At 36.3% G+C, this 17,445-nt stretch overlaps 1 protein-coding gene across 2 annotated transcripts in view; it reads left to right on the top strand.

Annotated features, from left to right (window-relative positions):
• Positions 1–17,445, top strand: part of DENND2C (DENN domain containing 2C) — a 95,177-nt gene that overhangs the window by 7,462 nt on the left and 70,270 nt on the right. The window lies entirely within an intron of this gene.

The raw sequence follows: 17,445 nt of genomic DNA, 5'->3' as shown, positions 1-17,445 counted from the left end.
GATATAGGACAGATGGAGGTGTGTGTGAGATTTGTTCTTGCTGCTACTTAAAAGATATGTGCTTTTTTTTCTTTCTTTTTTTCCATTTGAGTTAAAAAAACAAAAAACTCTGGCTGTCTAGGATATTTTTGAGTTGGTTACTTAGCAATATGAAGCATAATTTTGTATTTAAATATTTATCTGTATTCTTTGATACTCTGATTAAACAAGAGTCTGTTAAGGCTGATGATGTTAGGGCCTGCTGGGAGGAAACGACACAGCCTGGTTTACAACAGTATTTACTGCAAAATCACCTTTTCCCTGGTTCCTACTTAAACTGTAAGGGATAACATGGAACAAAAGAGCAGCATTATGTGAATTAGAGTGATGGTCAGTTTGGTGATGACTGTAATGCAATGGTTATTGCACAGTTAATTTATATTAACATAATTCAAGGTTGAGCAGAACGGTTGGTAAAAATGGTGAGAAGCTATCTAACTAGGTTTTATTTTTTAACTTTAAATGCATTCTTCAAGTGTGATGTTTTTAAGAGTTCAATGATAATTGTTATTTAAAAAGAAACTAGATCAATGTACCCTTTAAATGTACTGTTTAATCATTAGGAGAAGAAAGCATGTAGTAGAAAAAATACAGAGGCATGTTCAATAGCTGCATCTAGAAGTACAAAAATGTTGAGGAAATGGTGACTTGAGAAAAAGTGTAAGACTTTAAAAATGGGTTTATCAAATGTGCAAAACCTGACTAAAGTGACATATATTTGTATTAATGTTGCAAATGAAAATTAAAATCTTTAAAATTGAAAAGATTCTTGGAAACAGCATACTGGACTTTTCAATAAGCCTTTTAAAATATTTTCAAAGAGGACTTCCCTGGTGGTGCAGTGATTAAGAATCCGCCTGCCAATGCAGGGGACACGGGTTCAGTCTCTGGTCTGGGAAGATCCCACATGCCGCGGAGCAGCTAAGCCCGTGCGCCACAACTACTGAGCCTGCGCTCTAGAGCCCACGAGCCGCAACTACTGAAGCCCGTGCGCCTAGAGCCCAGGCTCGGCAACGAGAGAAGCCACTGCAATGAGAAGCCCGCGCACCGCAACGAAGAGCAGCCCCCGCTCGCCGCAACTAGAGAAAGACCGCACGCAGCGACGAAGACCCAACGCAGCCAAAAATTAATAAAATTTTTTAAAAATATATATTTTCAAAGAAAGAAAAGAATATAAAATTATCTCAATTTCCCTTTTAAGGACCATTCCTGAGAAAGATGCATTATTGTTTTATTTTGTTACATATCAGTGGCATAAGAGAAAAATGGCTACATATTTCTTGAAAAAAGTCTTTGTCTAGAATGCATGGGTGTTATGTTTATGATGTTTGGTGATTAGTCAGTGGAAAATTGAAAATTGCGCCTCTTCGTGTTGACATACCTCTATTCTGTATCATTATGGGACATTCAACAATGCTTATAAGGTGGCTACCGTTTGATGCAGACTTTACAGTCCAAATTGTTGGGATCACTGATTTAAGTTTCACTATGCTTTTAGTTTGTCACATATGGTAGCAAGATAATTAATAAGGAAGATTTTCTTGTGTTGTTTAACTTTAGCTCCAACTGTATGGGCATATTTATAGAAAAGGAATTGTTGATCCTCATAAGTTAAACTGGGAAAAATTTTTGAAGTAATTGTAAGTAGTGGAATAGCAAATATGATTAGAAAACATAGAGGAGTTATTTTAAACATTGTTTGAAGCTACTGATAATAGTGCTTTTTTTCCCCCAAAGGTCCACACTTATGTTTTACTGAGTATTTCCTCAAAGCACCCTTCCAACACTCAAGCAGAGGGAGGGAGGGAGAGTGACAGAGACAGAGAGACAGACACAGACAGAGACACAGAGACAGAGAGACAGACAGAGACAGAGATGGACATACAGACAGTAGTCAAAACAGCACAACTTACAGTGCAGACATCCTCCTGCTTTCTTCTGAATGTCCAGGGCAGCCAGACTACTGGTCTCCTTGAAGCTTTCCCTCCAGCAGAAGCAGTAGGCTGGGCATGAATGAGCACACTGCCCAGCAGGTCATTGCTGGGCTCTCTTTCTGTCCCATTTGTTCTAAGGGCTTAGAGTGCTCTTTGGAATCACTGTTTTACGTATACAAAGCTTTGGTATGTGCTGAAAACCCTCTGAATCTCTTGGGTGTATTGAAAAATATTGAAAATTATTAATTATTATAAAGGAGACTTGCTGAGTAGCCAAGTTTTAAAAATGTTTTATTCAGAGCTAATTATACCCATTTACTGTGTCACAGCAGAGTTTGATAATTGTTAAGAGGTAAGGAGCTAAGCAGATTGTGCGAATCTAGAATTTTTCTAGTTGAAAAACATTCTCGTTTGGCAGGTGTTTTCCAGTATTTTTGAATAGCAAAATTTGCATATTTAACTGATATTTTTGGCAACCTAGTGAACTAAATTTGAAGCTATATGTCTAAGGGTTCCAAAACATTGTTATGGCAAGTAATACTTGTACTCTTTTACTCTTTCAAACATGTTGCTACATCTGGAAGAGAGCCTTATCATTAAAGAAAATTTGAACAAAATAAAATGTAGAGATATTGTAAAATCTCATCTCTGTCTCCAAACTTTTAATTATTATTTTCCTGAAGGGAAGTTTAAAACATTAAAGAAAAACATTTAGCTAAAAGATCCATTTGCCCTGCATCAATAACTGAGTTCAATATGGATTCCAAGAACAAAATGAATTCTTACACCTTAGTTCTTAATTTACTCTGAAGTGATTATGAATGATATTGCTAACCATCATTTTGTATTAAGACCAAAGAATTTCCATTACTAAGTAGAATGAGTATGGTACTATTTTTACTGTTCACAACAACTTATTGTTTCATCTAGGGTTTTCAACCCTGACCCAATATAAAGCAAAAGAGTGCAAGACTCTATAGTGAACCTAATAAGTACGTAGTAACATTGTCCTTGTGTGTTCCAGACTGGAATTAATTTATGAACAGGAAAGGTCACTCATTGCATTACATTGACTCTTTTCTAATTTTAATATTTATATTATGTATTAATTTTGGAATTTTAAATGTATTTAAATAATGACCAAATATTTGATGTTAACTTTATGTTTTACTTTATCATATGTAGTAAGGTTAATTATTGTTTTGTGAAACTTCTGTTTCAGTTGTGTGTGTGTGTGTGTGTGTGTACTATGAATCAAATGTATTTCTTACCATGGGTTTTGGTCAGAAGGGTTTAGGAAGCATTGGCCTACAGTGCAAGAGCAAGAGGATTTGATTTGATAGGCGAATCTTTTCTCCCACTAAGCAGGCTCAAGACCCTTAGGGATTGTGTGTGTGTGTGTGTGTGTGTGTGTGTGTATTCTAAAAAACATACCAACCTATACCACTGCTGTTACTGCTCTTAAATGATCCGTCTTTGATTTTCCATTTCTCCTGCAAACAATTATGATTGCTCACTCTATCTCCTTCCCTATTAACATTATGTGTGCCTACTTTCCTTGGGTTTATTGCTTCCCTCGAACCCAGTTTCTCCCCACATACATGCCTCTCCTTTACCCAGTGCCCTAGACTTCAGTTTTGCTCTCCTCATATCACTAGGTTCCTTTGCTCCACTGATCTCTGTTGTGCACAAGAAGCAAGGCATACCCCCTGCTGGAGATAATTACTAGTTTTCCTATCTTTGGCTCCGGTTTACTTTGTTCACTCTTGTGCCCAGCTTTAGGAGACAGATGAAGAATCACGTAGGTAGGCCAGACCCTCTATGAATCATGTTTCCAACTTCAATTGAGTGTACTTCCATTAATCTATTAATTACCCAGCTCATTGTTGAGCAGTTCTTAAAATTTTTATCCTCAAGTAGATGGGCTTTTTCTCTAAATCTTAATATGGCTATTTTAATTTTCAAAGATTAAAGTTACATGGTATGAGCAAGCTTAACTGATTTGGTCTGGGTCTTAAGCATACACAGATCTTCTCATCTTTTTTCCAGATCCATAAGAACTGTCATACTTCTCAGACTCCTGACTCCTCTTTCTTCCGTGTGACCTAACTTTCCCCTCCCTCTTCCACGTATTTATTATATCCTTCATTATTTTTTTGCTGCATTTAAAAAATATATATAGGTTTTTTTCCCAACCTTAAAGCATTGTATTTAAAATTGCTTCCCCTTTTTGATCTTCTTCTTCTTATTGACTTTAAAATAAATGTATTCATACTTGATCCATTTTCTCACTAATTTTCTCCCTAAGCTTTAGCTGTTATCTGCCCTCACTGTCCTTTTTTTTTTTTTAATTATTATTATTATTTTTTTGGCTGCACCTTGCGGCACGTGGGATCTTAGTTCCCCGACCAGGGATTGAACCCATACCCCCTGCAATGGAAGTGAGGAGTCCTGCCTAACCATTGGACCACCAGGGAAGTCCCTGTCCTCACTGTCTTTTGACACCATTTATTTAATGCCCTGTTACCAAATACAAGGACCCTTTCTCGGTCCTTATTCTCCTTACCTCTTTCTTTTCTTCTTAGGACATTTTCCTTCCATGATTATTTGTGATCCACATTATCCTGGTTCTCTTACCTCTCACTAGTCTTTTTTTCCACTCTATCTGATTCTCCCTTTTCTTTCCATCTATAGTTCCTAATCATGATTAATGTTCTCAAAGGTTTAATCCCTAATTCTTTGCCTTTTAAAAACTCTCTGCCTATGTATGTATATGTACGTAACTATGTATTCTTGCTTTTTTCTCCGTGATGTCTCTCTTAAACCTTTACCCTCCCTTAAACCTTTGGCTTTTCTATTTCTCACTTTACTCTCAGCAAATAATTGCATGTATTATTTCAAAGAGAAAATAGAAGCCATTAGAGGGCAAGTTAATCAACATACAGACCCCCAAACCTACAAATGTACCTGCGTCTGTGTCTTTCTTTCCTCATTACCTTCTGTTCCCGTGGAAGAGCTGTCCCTCTTTCTGTCAGATGCTAATCCCTCCAGTTCCATTCGGAGGCCATGCCTTCTCTCCCGCGTGGCGTTTGCTCTCTTCCATTGTTTCTTCTCTCTCCTCTACTGACTCCTTTCCACCAGCGTTTAAACAAGCTTAGTTCTTTTCTATCTTAAAAAAAAAAAAGCTTTCCTGGGCCACATGTTCCTGTCCAGCTACTACTCTGATGTCCACTTGCCTACCTTGAAAGTGTTGTCTGCAGTTGCTGTTTCCATTTGTTCTTTCCCATCCACTTCTCAATTCACTATGCTCTTCCTTCCTTCCACTGAATCTGCTCTTGCCCAGGTCCTAATGACCAGTAGACACTCAAGTCTTTACTTTGTTTGACTTTTGACAGTGCACTGTTGACCATTCTTTTCTGTTTGAAAGGTTCTCTTCCTTTGGCTCCCATGATTCCACATACTCCTGGTATTTTCTCCTTTCTTTTATCTACTTTCATGACTTAAATGACCATCTATGATAGAAGAAGACTGACCCAGAATGTCCTAGAACTGACCTGTTCTGGATTAGTAATGTTTTCAGAGTTTATAAAGCTTATCTCTAACAGAGCATGGTGATCTATAAAAGTCAATTTAAAAATGAAATATGTTTATTTAGTAATACTGTAAAGGATTTGTGATATGGTATGGTAAGAAATAAATTTTATTTTAAAAAACTTAACTACTGTTCTTTCTGTTTTAATTCCCACAATACGTTATATGAAATGGGTGCTTAGAAAGTATTGGATGAATCCTTTAAAAAGTAAGTTATATTTTATGAAACAAGTGCTATAAAAGTAATTTATGTTTATTTTTTAAAATTAGATAAGCCAAAAGAAAACTGAGCCATAGTTCTAATACCCAGAGATAAGATAATCACTGTTAACATTTTCGTGTTATATACATATTCACTTTTTTATTCATATAGTTTTTTTTTTTTTTTGGCTTTGCCGTGTGGCTTGCGGAATCTTAGTTCCCCAACCAGGGATTGAACCAGCACCTGAGGCAGTGAAAGCGTGGAGTCTAACCACTGGACCGCCAAGGAATTCCCTCATATAGATTTTAAAATTAACTTATACTATACAGTGCTTTATAACATTCTTCTTTTACTATGAACATGTATGACTTCATAATGTTCCATTGTATGGATTTACCATAATACATTTAAGTCCCCTATTGGAAATTTAAGTTATTTAAAATTTAGATTTATTCTAAATCTACTCTTGTGTGTATGTATGTGTGTGTGTGTGTGTGTGTGTGTATCTTTGTGAATTTGTTCAATTATTTCCTTAGGATAAATTATTGGAAGTGATGTTTCTGCATCATCATATATGTTTTTTAAAAAGCATTTATTAGGGCCTTATTTAATATAGAAAGATATGAAGAATGCAATTTATTTATTTATTTTTTTAACATCTTTATCGGAGTATAATTGCTTTACAGTGGTGTGTTAGTTTCTGCTGTATAACAAAGTGAATCAGCTATACATGTACATATATCCCCATATCTCCTCCCTCTTGTGTCTCCCTCCCACCCTCCCTATCCCACCCCTCTAGGTGGTCACAAAGCACCGAGCTGATCTCCCTGTGCTATGTGGCTGCTTCCCACTAGCTAGCTATTTCACATTTGGTAGAGTATATATGTCCATGCCACTCTCTCACTTTGTCCCAGCTTCCCCTTCCCCATGTCCTCAAGTCCATTCTCTACGTCCGTGTCTTTATTCCTGTCTTGCCCCTACGTTCTTCAGAACCTTTTTTTTTTTTTTTTAGTTTCCATATATATGTGTTAGCATACAGTATTTGTTTTTCTCTTTCTGACTTACTTCACTCTGTATGACAGTCTCTAGATCCATCCACCTCACTACAAATAACTCAATTTCGTTTCTTTTAATGGCTGAGTAATATTCCATTGCATATATGTGCCACATCTTCTTTATCCATTCATCTGTCGATGGACACTTAGGTTGCTTCTATGTCCTGGCTATTGTAAATAGAGCTGCAGTGAACATTGTGGTACATGACTCTTTTTGAATTATGGTTTTCTCAGGGTATATGCCCAGTAGTGGGATTGCTGGGTCATATGGTAGTTCTATTTTTAGTTTTTTAAGGAACCTCCATACTGTTCTCCATAGTGGCTGTATCCGTTTACATTCCCAGCAGCAGTGCAAGAGGGTTCCCTTTTCTCCACACCCTCTCCAGCATTTATTGTTTGTAGATTTTTTGATGATGGCCATTCTGACTGGTGTGAGGTGACACCTCATTGTAGTTTTGATTTGCATTTCTCTAATGATTAGTGATGTTGAGCATCCTTTCATGTGTTTGTTGGCAATCTGTATATCTTCTTTGGAGAAATGTCTATTTAGGTCTTCTGCGCATTTTTGGATTGGGTTGTTTGTTTTTTGATATTGAGCTGCATGAGCTGCCTGTATATTTTGGAGATTAATCCTTTGTCAGTTGCTTCGTTTGCAAATACTTTCTCCCATGAAGATTGCAATTTAAAAGACCCATTGTTTGACCGTTCAGATAGATCCTGTTTTAACATTAAAAACAACAACAACAAATACATAAGGTCAAGCATTGTAAGAAGTTATAAAATGAAGAGTAAAAAACTTGCTCCCCTCCTCCCAAGTCCTTCTCACTGGTCGCACTGTAGGCAATTTCTTCCATATCCGCCATAATTCAATAAGCAGGGCTTATAAGATTCAGTCTTGTAATAACAAAAAATATGGTCTGATTGTATAAAAAGTACCAACATGAAGATAATGAAACTTTTATTGACACAACTGACCATATACTGAACTGAGAATGTCCAAATGATCATAAGATGATCACTTCCTAACCATCTTCTTTCTCCGCTTTGAGGAAGACGAGATCTATCCCACCCACCCCCATTTCAGAAAAGGGGACTACAGAGGGTAGGAGTCAATTGTGTAATATCCAAACTCACATTATTGCAAGGTATGTGTGTGGGTGGGTGTGTGTAGATATATGTGTATCCTTTTTTAAAAGTCTGTAGAAAAGGAACCATAATTGAGAAATATTTTCCCCACTTTTATTTTGGACATCTTTCCATATCTGCACGCAAGTCTCTACCTTATTCTGTTAATACATGCATAGTATTCAATCAGGATGTCCTATGTAATTGAGCAGTTTGTGTATTACACACAGACATCCAGGTGAGGGGCTGAAATTCAGCCCAAGGTCCACTTGTCAATACTCTATGCCTGTCTGCCCCTTCCCACAAGGATCCTCTTCTCACCCTGCTCTGCCTCTGACAACCCACACCAGACCCCCCATCAGGCTGGCTACCCCCTCATCCTGCTCCAACACTAACATCTCACAGAGGCTGCCCCTCTGTGGAGTTGCCCTCTTTACCCTGTGTGGATCCTGACGGTCCACACTCGCAGCCTTCCTACACAGATGCTTTTCTTACTCCTCCTGCCCTGGTGCTTTGATAACCTGCCCTGCTGTTGGGGCTCCTTAGCATCAGGCATGGATGCCTACCTCACTCTGTTCCACCCAATGGCTTTCAGCTGAATTGTTCAGGAAGAGAGGGGAAGAGCTGGTAATAATTTTTTATCTTAGTAATAACTTTGTTTCTATATGATATTGTTGGGCCTGAGGGTTAGTATATTGCAGAACTAATACTTTTATGTGTTTTAAACGGTAATTTTAGGGATAGGAGATATGTTTAATATCTGTGTGAATGCAGTTTTACTTTTTGTTGCTTTTATATTGTGAAGTGAGATAAGATACCCAGTGGATGTATAATTTTGGGATGTGATTTGAAAACTTGAGAAGTCTGTCTTCTGGCTTTTTTAAAAGCTTTAGTATAAAATGGGAAGTTATATTGTACAATGGATATGAATGTATGTTTTTTTTTTTTAATTTTTTAAAAAATTTTATTTATTTATTTATTTATGGCTGCGTTGGGTCCTCGCTTCTGTGAGAGGGCTTTCTCTAGCTGCGGCAAGCAGGGGCCACCCTTCATCGCGGTGCGCGGGCCTCTCACCATCGTGGCCTCTCTCGTTGCGGAGCACAGGCTCCAGACGCGCAGGCTCAGTAATTGTGGCTCACGGGCCCAGTTGCTCCGCGGCATGTGGGATCCTCCCAGACCAGGGCTCGAACCCGTGTCCCCCGCACCAGCAGGCAGACTCTCAACCACTGCGCCACCAGGGAAGCCCTGAATGTATGTTTTTAGGAGAGCCTGTTATGTCTCAGTTTTAAACCTTGAAAAGTACATCTTCTTATACAGCATTAAAAAGAAAAGCAGGATACAATTACATATACACTATAATTGCAACTATATAAAAATATCTTATGAAATAAACAGGAAGGAAATATACCAAAATATACCGGTGATTATGCTGGATGTGGTAGGCTTAGATATTTTCCCCCTGTTTTTTATATTTTCAAAATTTCTAAAAAGTAGCAGTATTACTGTATGACTTTTAAAATCCCTTTTTGAAAAATTGCTTCTTTTTAGTTTCTTTTTAGTTTTTGGAAATTTGTTTCAACCTTTGTACACTCAAGGAAGTAAGAATTTTGCCGCTTTTATTTTCCAATGTCTTGCTAAGAACTTAGCCAAGCTTGAGTTTGTGATTTAAAAACTAGGTTATTTTAAGGTTATTTGAAGTATTTACAAAGCTGAAAAGTTCTAATTTGGGACAGTTATTTCTTACATTAGAGGATTTTTTTTTAAAGGATAAATAGATCAAAAAGATTAAGATAAAACTTCATTTAGAAGATATACAGATGGCCAACAAGCCCACGAAAAGATGCTTAATATCACTAATCATCAGGGAAATGCAGATCAAAACCACAATAAGATATCACCTCGTATCTGTTAGCATGGCTGTTATCAAAAAGATAAGAAATAACAAGTGTTGGCGAAGATGTGGAAAAAAGGGAACCCTTGTGCACTGTTGGTAATAATGTAAATTGGTGCAGCCACTATGGAAGATAGTATGGAGGTTCCTCAAAAAATTAAAAATAAAACCACCATAGGATGTAGCAATTCCACTTCTGGGTATTACCTGAAGAAAATGAAAACACTAATTCGAAAAGATATCTGCACCCCCATGTTCATTGCAGCATTGTTTGCAATAGCCAATATATGGAAACAACCAAAGTATTCATTGATAGATGAATGGATGAAGAAGATGTGGTATATATATATATATACAATGGAATATTAGTCATAGAAAAAGAATGAAATTCTGCCATTTGCAACATGGATAGACCCTGAGGCATTGTGCTAAGTGAAATAAGTCAGACAGAGAAAGACAAATAGTGCATGATCTCACTTGTATGTGGAAACTAACAAACAAATAAGCAAAACTCAAGTTCATAGATACAGAGAACAGATTGGTGGTTATGAGAGGGGGACGGTGGGGATGATGGGCAAAATGGGTGAAGGGGTCAAAAGGTACATACAGACTTCCAGGTATAAAACAAATAAGTGATGGGGAGGTAATGTACAGCATGGCAACTATAGTTAATAATACTGTATTGCATATTTGAAAGTTGCTAAGAGAGTAGATCTGAAAAGTCCTCATCACGAGAAAAAAAATTTTTAATTTTGTAACTATGTATGTTGATGAATGTTAACTAGACTTATTGTGGTGATCTTTTCACACTGATAGAAATAGCAAATCATTGTGTTGTGCATCTGAAACTAATACAATGTTACATGTCAGTTATACCTCAATAAAAAAAGATAAACCTCATTTAATTATGCAGATAGTTATCAACATTGCATTAATGTAGTGAAATTCTAAAGTTTCATGTTATTAAAGTTATTTTTATATGTAATTTTCCACATTGTTTCGTTTTGTAAAACTTCCTCTTCTACTGAAACATTTATTTGACTGTGGTACCTAAGCAGTCTTTAAAATTTAGCTCTGAGCCAGCTCTTTCTTCCCCCCAGTCAGGACTTGGTACTAGTCCCCGCTCCCTCCTGATTCAGGGTACGTGTTAAAGCCCTCTGAGTGGTTATCTTGTGGTTATCGTCACTTGGCTTGAGGTGGGCAGGAAGTATCTCCCCCTTTTCCCTTAGGAGGCAGAGAAACATAGACCACCTAGTTTCTTTAAGGAAATCCTCTCTGTTGTCCCTTGTAATCCTTACAATTAAAGAATTGAAATTCTTCTCATATCCTCTTGACAAGGGTAGTGAACCAGGTTTTGGCCACCCCACTTTATAAGCCTTGTCCTTCTCTGTAGAGTAGGGAAGTGTTTGACTCCTTTTGTTTTGATTTTGGCCTTTGAGCCCCCTGCAGAAACTCAGAGAGGACAGGAAAAGTTGCATTTGACATCCTGTTATATTAGCTGATGTTATTGTTATGTCTACCCACAAAAACAAGTAATATATAGTGGTTAAATGCACAAGCTTTGGAGTAAAGCGGAACTAAGTTTGTGTTACCTTGGGTAACCTGCGTAACCAGTTCAGTCTCAGCATCCTCATCCACAAAATGGAGGTAATACTGACTGTCAGAGCTGTGAAAATTAAATGTAATAATCTAGGTAGGTACTAAACACAGTGGTTGGCACATGTAAGCACTTAATAAATGAATAATTATTGACATTTAAAATATCACATTTCTATACAAACATATCTCTTCTGTACCTCCTGGATTTTTCGTTTACATTTTACTTGCTGAAAATATTCAGATAGTGGTAATTAGGTTCTACTCTCAGATCAGAAATATGTAAGAACTGAATTAGACTGAGATGACTGCCTTGAACGTCAGCCATGCAATTAGATTACATTAAATACTTGCCTGTTAAATTATAGCCTTATTTATGGGCGAGGAACAGGGGTGTGGATAATGAACCATATCATTAGATTATTTAGAAAATATTTTTTAAGCTTTGAGCTTATATATTTTCCAGTTTTTCAAAGTATCTTTATAAATTTATTTTTCTTGGGTAAATTTAGTTGAATATCTTTAAAACACTGGTATTGGTAAAACCTTATAGGCTAACTGCATTATGCTAGTCTTTTATTCAGTATAATTGTTATTTTTCAGTTCAAGGATGTGATTTAATCCATGTACTAATTAGCATATATGTTATAACAGTGGTTCTACTACAAGAAAATTCATTTTTCTATGAATCCTGATATAGTCTTGGCTAGCTTCATGGTATAATAAGCTGGTTTGGGAGGTTCTTTTCCAACCTTATTTAAGGCCTATTTCCTCAGTGGCCCTTGCAACCTTTTAGGACCAGTACATTTCTGGATATGGCATAATTTGCAGTAACCATACCTAGGTTGTCTCTAAACTAGATTTCTAACTGGAACACTAGATTAAGGTCTAGCTGCAACAGAAGTATAGTTACTGTTGTGATTTCTAGCCTCCTTGATATTTAGACTGAGGAAGTTTTCCCAAATCACATTCTTCTTTTCTTCTGCCTGTAGTGCATATCTCCCCTTCTGTAGGCTTCTTTTATTTTTCCCTGTCATTCAGGAAAGCCTAAGGACTATCCAGATGTAAATGACCTCTGTGGGCATGTACTTTTACACTTTTCAAAAAATATCAGTAGTTCTTGGTGACTATAGTTAATAGTCAACAATGTTGTAAGAGAGTAGATCTTAAATGTTCTCACTAAAAAAAAAAAAAAAAAGTAGTTGTGTGAGGTGACAAATATATTAACCAACCTTATTGTGCTGATCATTTCACAGGGTGTGTGTGTGTGTGTATATATATTAATATATATGTATCAAATCATCATGTTGTATACCTTAAACTTACACAATGTTATATGTCAATTATATCTCAATAAAGCTGAGGGGGAAATAGTTATTGCTTCTTCTGACTAGTTCTCTTAAGTCTCAAAGGGAAGAGTTGTTCACATTTTCTATTCATAGGATTTTGGGCCACCTGGTTATTTTAGCAGACCCCTGAATGTCCTCAGGTTCCTTTGTAAAATGGTGAACATTAAAGTTAATGCATGTGTAAGTTGGAATATCTTACTCTATACTCATGGTCTGCTGGGGGTGCACAAGACGATTTATTAGGATGTGAAAAGAGCATTAGAGTTATTTATATTTGTTTTCACCTCAAAAAGTAATAAGTTAAAAACAAGAAAAAAGGTAATAAGTTCGGCTTTGTCAAATATTTAATATACAGATTGACACTGGTGCCTCCACTCTTACCAGATTTCATCTAAGGCATTAGTCCCAAGGGGAAGGTGTTCATTCCCCAACAAAAAAGAGTTGGCAGTGACATCCTCACTGGTCTTTTAGCTATTGTTCTCTTTTAGTTATTGCAACACATAACAGTCATATGTGTCCAGTTTATATATGTCCAAGTAGGTGGATTTAGAAATTATGTTTTAAATGATAGAGTCATTACAGTCCTTGAAAATAAGATGAGCATTGGCATGAAAGTATTTTGTATCTCACAGTAGTTCTCTAGTTTGTTATGGAGAGGTAGTTTTAAAAGTTGCCAATCTTAAAATGTCACACAATTTTCCTTTACCATAAGAAACGTTCCAAAATTGTTGGTTTTCTGTGATGACAAGTGGTTTTTGGCAAAAAAAAAATTAAATATAAACACATTTATTGTGTTCCTTAAAGGTAAAAGTTAATAATGAGAGAGAAATCAGTTGTTTTTCTAAAGAAACTCATGATTTGGAGAGGGAATTTGATAATTGGGAATGTTTCCATTGCTATTTGTTATTGCCCAAAACAAAGTATGCGTGTCTTCTATAAAACTCTCCTATCTGCACACTTAGCACTCTTGGAAACAATTTTCTAGTCTGTTTTAAGATCTTTCAAAGGAGTTTCAGGGGATTTTTAATCAGTTTGTTAAAAATGTAAATAATGTAATACTGTCCAATTAGTTTGCAAGTATAGTTGACAGATGTTGGAGAAGATGGAGGTATACTAATCAAATTTCAACAAAAACTCTTGCTTAATTGGTGAATGGAATTTACCAGTGAGTATTTTGATTCAGTCAATGAAGCTCTTCTTTCATTGGCTCTATGTATGGTGGTAAGTTATATTTTTCAGTTACTATGGCCCTTTATGTTAGTCAGCTCAGGCTGCCATAACAAAGTACCACAGACTGAGCGGCTTAAACAACAGAAATTTATTTTCTCACACTTCTGGAGGCTAGAGGTCTGAGATTAAGGTGTTTAGCACGGTTGGTTTCTTCTGAGGCCTCTCTCCTTGGCTTTATAGGTGGCTGTCTTCTCCGTGTGTCTTCACATAGTCTTCCCTCTGTATCTATCTGTCTGTGTCCACATTTCCTTTACTTATAAAGACAACAGTCATATTGGATTAAGGCCCACCTTAGTGACTTCATTTTAACCTAACTACCTTTTTAAAGACTCCTTCTCCAAATAGTCGTATTCTAAGGTACTAGGGGTTAGGATGTCAGCATATGAATTTGGACATAATTCAGCTGATAGCACCCTTAGAATCAAGTATTGAAATAAACTGAATTTAGAACTAGATCTTTGAATTACTGTTTCAAGGAAACAACGTCATGTTTAATCACATTGCTTTTACTTAAAATATTTGTAATTAATCATATTTTAGTGAGAGTGAAATGGTTATTTTACGTTCCTCTTACGTATTTAATTTTTAAGAAAAGTAATAAAATGATTTTTAAAATATCTCTTAAATTTTTTATTTATTTTTTTAATTTTTTAAATTTTTTAATTTTTTTTAAAATTTATTTATTTATTTTTTGGCTATGTTGGGTCTTCGTTTCTGTGCGAGGGCCCTCTCCAGTTGCGGCGAGCGGGGGCCACTCTTCATCACGGTGCGTGGGCCTCTCCCCGTCGCGGCCTCTCCCGTTGCGGAGCACAGGCTCCAGACGCGCAGGCTCAGCAGCCGTGGCTCACGGGCCCAGTTGCTCCGCGGCATGTGGGATCCTCCCAGACCAGGGCTCGAACCCGTGTCCCCTGCACCGGCAGGCAGATTCTCAACCACTGCGCCACCAGGGAAGCCCCTAAATTTTTTATTTTTGCGTGCTTTATAATTTGCATGATGTTACTGTATTGTGTGTGTTTATAACTTATACATAAATCATTCTTTTATGTTCATAGGAGTTTAGAACCAAAATTTGAAGACCCCTGACTTAGATATTGCCCCGTTTTAAAATGTCTTTCTATCATGAAGGTAATATGTTACATGATATTAATAATAACAGGGGTTTTGGAGTTCAAATTATACTTTCCCCACTTATGATAACATATATGATCTTAAAAAGTTATCTAATCTTGCTAAGCCTCAGTTTCCTCTTCTAGAAAATGAAGATATCTTCCTCTAAGGATTGTTGTAAAGGTTAAATGAGATTATGCATGTAGTGCCTGGCAAATAAGAAATGTACAAAAAAGTCATTATTGTGGTGCTTATAATTATTTAAGTAAGTTGTTTTGGTATTACTCATTTATCTTTAAAGTATTCTAAGATGTTTTCCTATTCTACAAATGGGGCAACTTCATATCATTAGAGGCCCTTAAAGTAATAGGCATTGCTAATTTTCATAAACCTTTCCTTATTATGTATTCTTATAGTCAGGATTTAGTCATTTATTTAACGAGTATTTACTGAAGGGTTACTATCTGGTGCATAGTCTTCTAGGTGCTGGGGATAGGGGATACAGTAGTGAAAAAGCTTACGTTCCAATAGGGGAGACAAACAATAAGTAAACAAATAAATAATAGAATTTCAGGTAAACGATAAGCTCTATGGAGAAAATATAGCATGGTGAAGGCATAGAGAAATATGTGGGGGAAGAAGGCTTATTTGAGATAAGATGAACAGGGAAGGTGAAAACTGAGTACAAATCGAAAAATGAGAGAGGGAGAAATGATGGTGGCGTGGATTAATGTGGTAGCAGTCAAGATGGTAAATGGTTGGAGTTAGAGATATGTTTGAAAGTGGAGCCAATAAGAATTACCATTTGTCCTAGTAAGCTTGGGCTACTGTAACAAAAATACCATAGACTGGGTGGCTTGAACAACAAAAATTTAACTCTCACAATTCTGGAGTTTGGGAAATCCAAGATCAAGGTGCTGTCCAATCCAGTTCCTGGTGAGGGTCCTCTTCCTGGTTTGTAGATGGCCGTCTTCTCATTGTAACCTCCCAGAATGGAGAGAGAGATCATCTTTATCGTGTCTCTTTTTATAAGGGCACTAATCTTATTTGTGAGGGCTTCACCCTCATAACTTAATTACCTCCCAAAGTCTCACCTTCAGATACCGTCACATTGGCAGTTAGGGCCTTCAACATATGAATTTAGGGGGAACATAAACATTCAGTCCATAACACCATTGGGTTAGTTATAAGGATAACTCCTAAGGTCACACAGCTGTGGCAAATATAACCTCCAGTAGTACCCAGTAAAATCAGTGGGCAGCAAAGAAGAGGACTTGTAGTCATTTGGAAGTTTTTTGAATAATGTGGGTAACCAACTATATAATATAATCACGAAGTTAGTATTATTCTAAGTCTTTGGCTTGTGCCTCAAAATTCTGAATATAATCTGCATTAAATCAACTATCATTTTTTATTCTTTCATTTTAGAAAAACCTCAAAAATTTCTGTGATGGATGTCTCAACAGAGTTGGTAGAATTGTTAAAATTCAATTTTTTTTGAAGAATTGTCTTTCTTACTTTGCAGTTAGGCACAATAACTGCTTGAGATGTTTATGTTGTCTATTATTAGTAATATTAGGGTTTTTTAAGTTTCTTTGCTATTTTGGGAACCATTTTTAGTTACCTATAAGGCTGTTTCCTCTGATAGGAGTGAGATAAAAGGCTGATATCCTGTATGTGCTTGCTTTGAAGATTTGTTATTCAAGGAACAGTCAGCAAAATGGTAAAAGTTTTGAAAGGCAGAAGCCAGTCTGACATTTACTTTTTTTCCCTCTGTTTCTTTGTTCCTTTATCATTTGCTTTAAAATAGTTTTAGCTAAATTTAATGATGTATTTTAGGCAATATTTCTTCCTGTGGCTTTTATTAAAAATTTATCTCAAGGCTTTACAAATTAAATGCTATATTAATATTTTAATTAAATATACTTAATAGAAATTTTAAAAAGCAAATACCATGAGCAGTTCAAATTCCTACCCATCTTCCTGAGTAGATTTTATTATGTTCAATTTTTCTCTGACGCATGTCTTAGCATCTTCTGCTGTAACAAGTACAGGAGTGACATTCTGAGATTTAGGTTCACTTTAGGTCTTTTAAGACAGCATTGCAGAAGCATTTACTCCTCTTGGCTATTAATGCTGTCTCTCTTTTCATTTTCATCCCTAAATTTCCTTTTTTTTCTAAATATACCCAGCAAGAATGATTCCAGAATATTAAGATTCTTAAGGTCATGGAACGGTATAAAGAAGTATTTGTTGTAAGGATAATTCAAAATTGGGAAACAATTACAGAACAGTATTAAATGTAATGGAAGCACACAGAAAGAGT

Source organism: Balaenoptera ricei, chromosome 1 (genome assembly GCF_028023285.1).
Source record: "Balaenoptera ricei isolate mBalRic1 chromosome 1, mBalRic1.hap2, whole genome shotgun sequence".
In the NCBI taxonomy this organism is placed as follows: Eukaryota; Metazoa; Chordata; class Mammalia; order Artiodactyla; family Balaenopteridae; genus Balaenoptera; species Balaenoptera ricei.
Note: the sequence above shows the minus strand (reverse complement) of the source record. Positions and strands in the feature narration are given on the sequence as shown.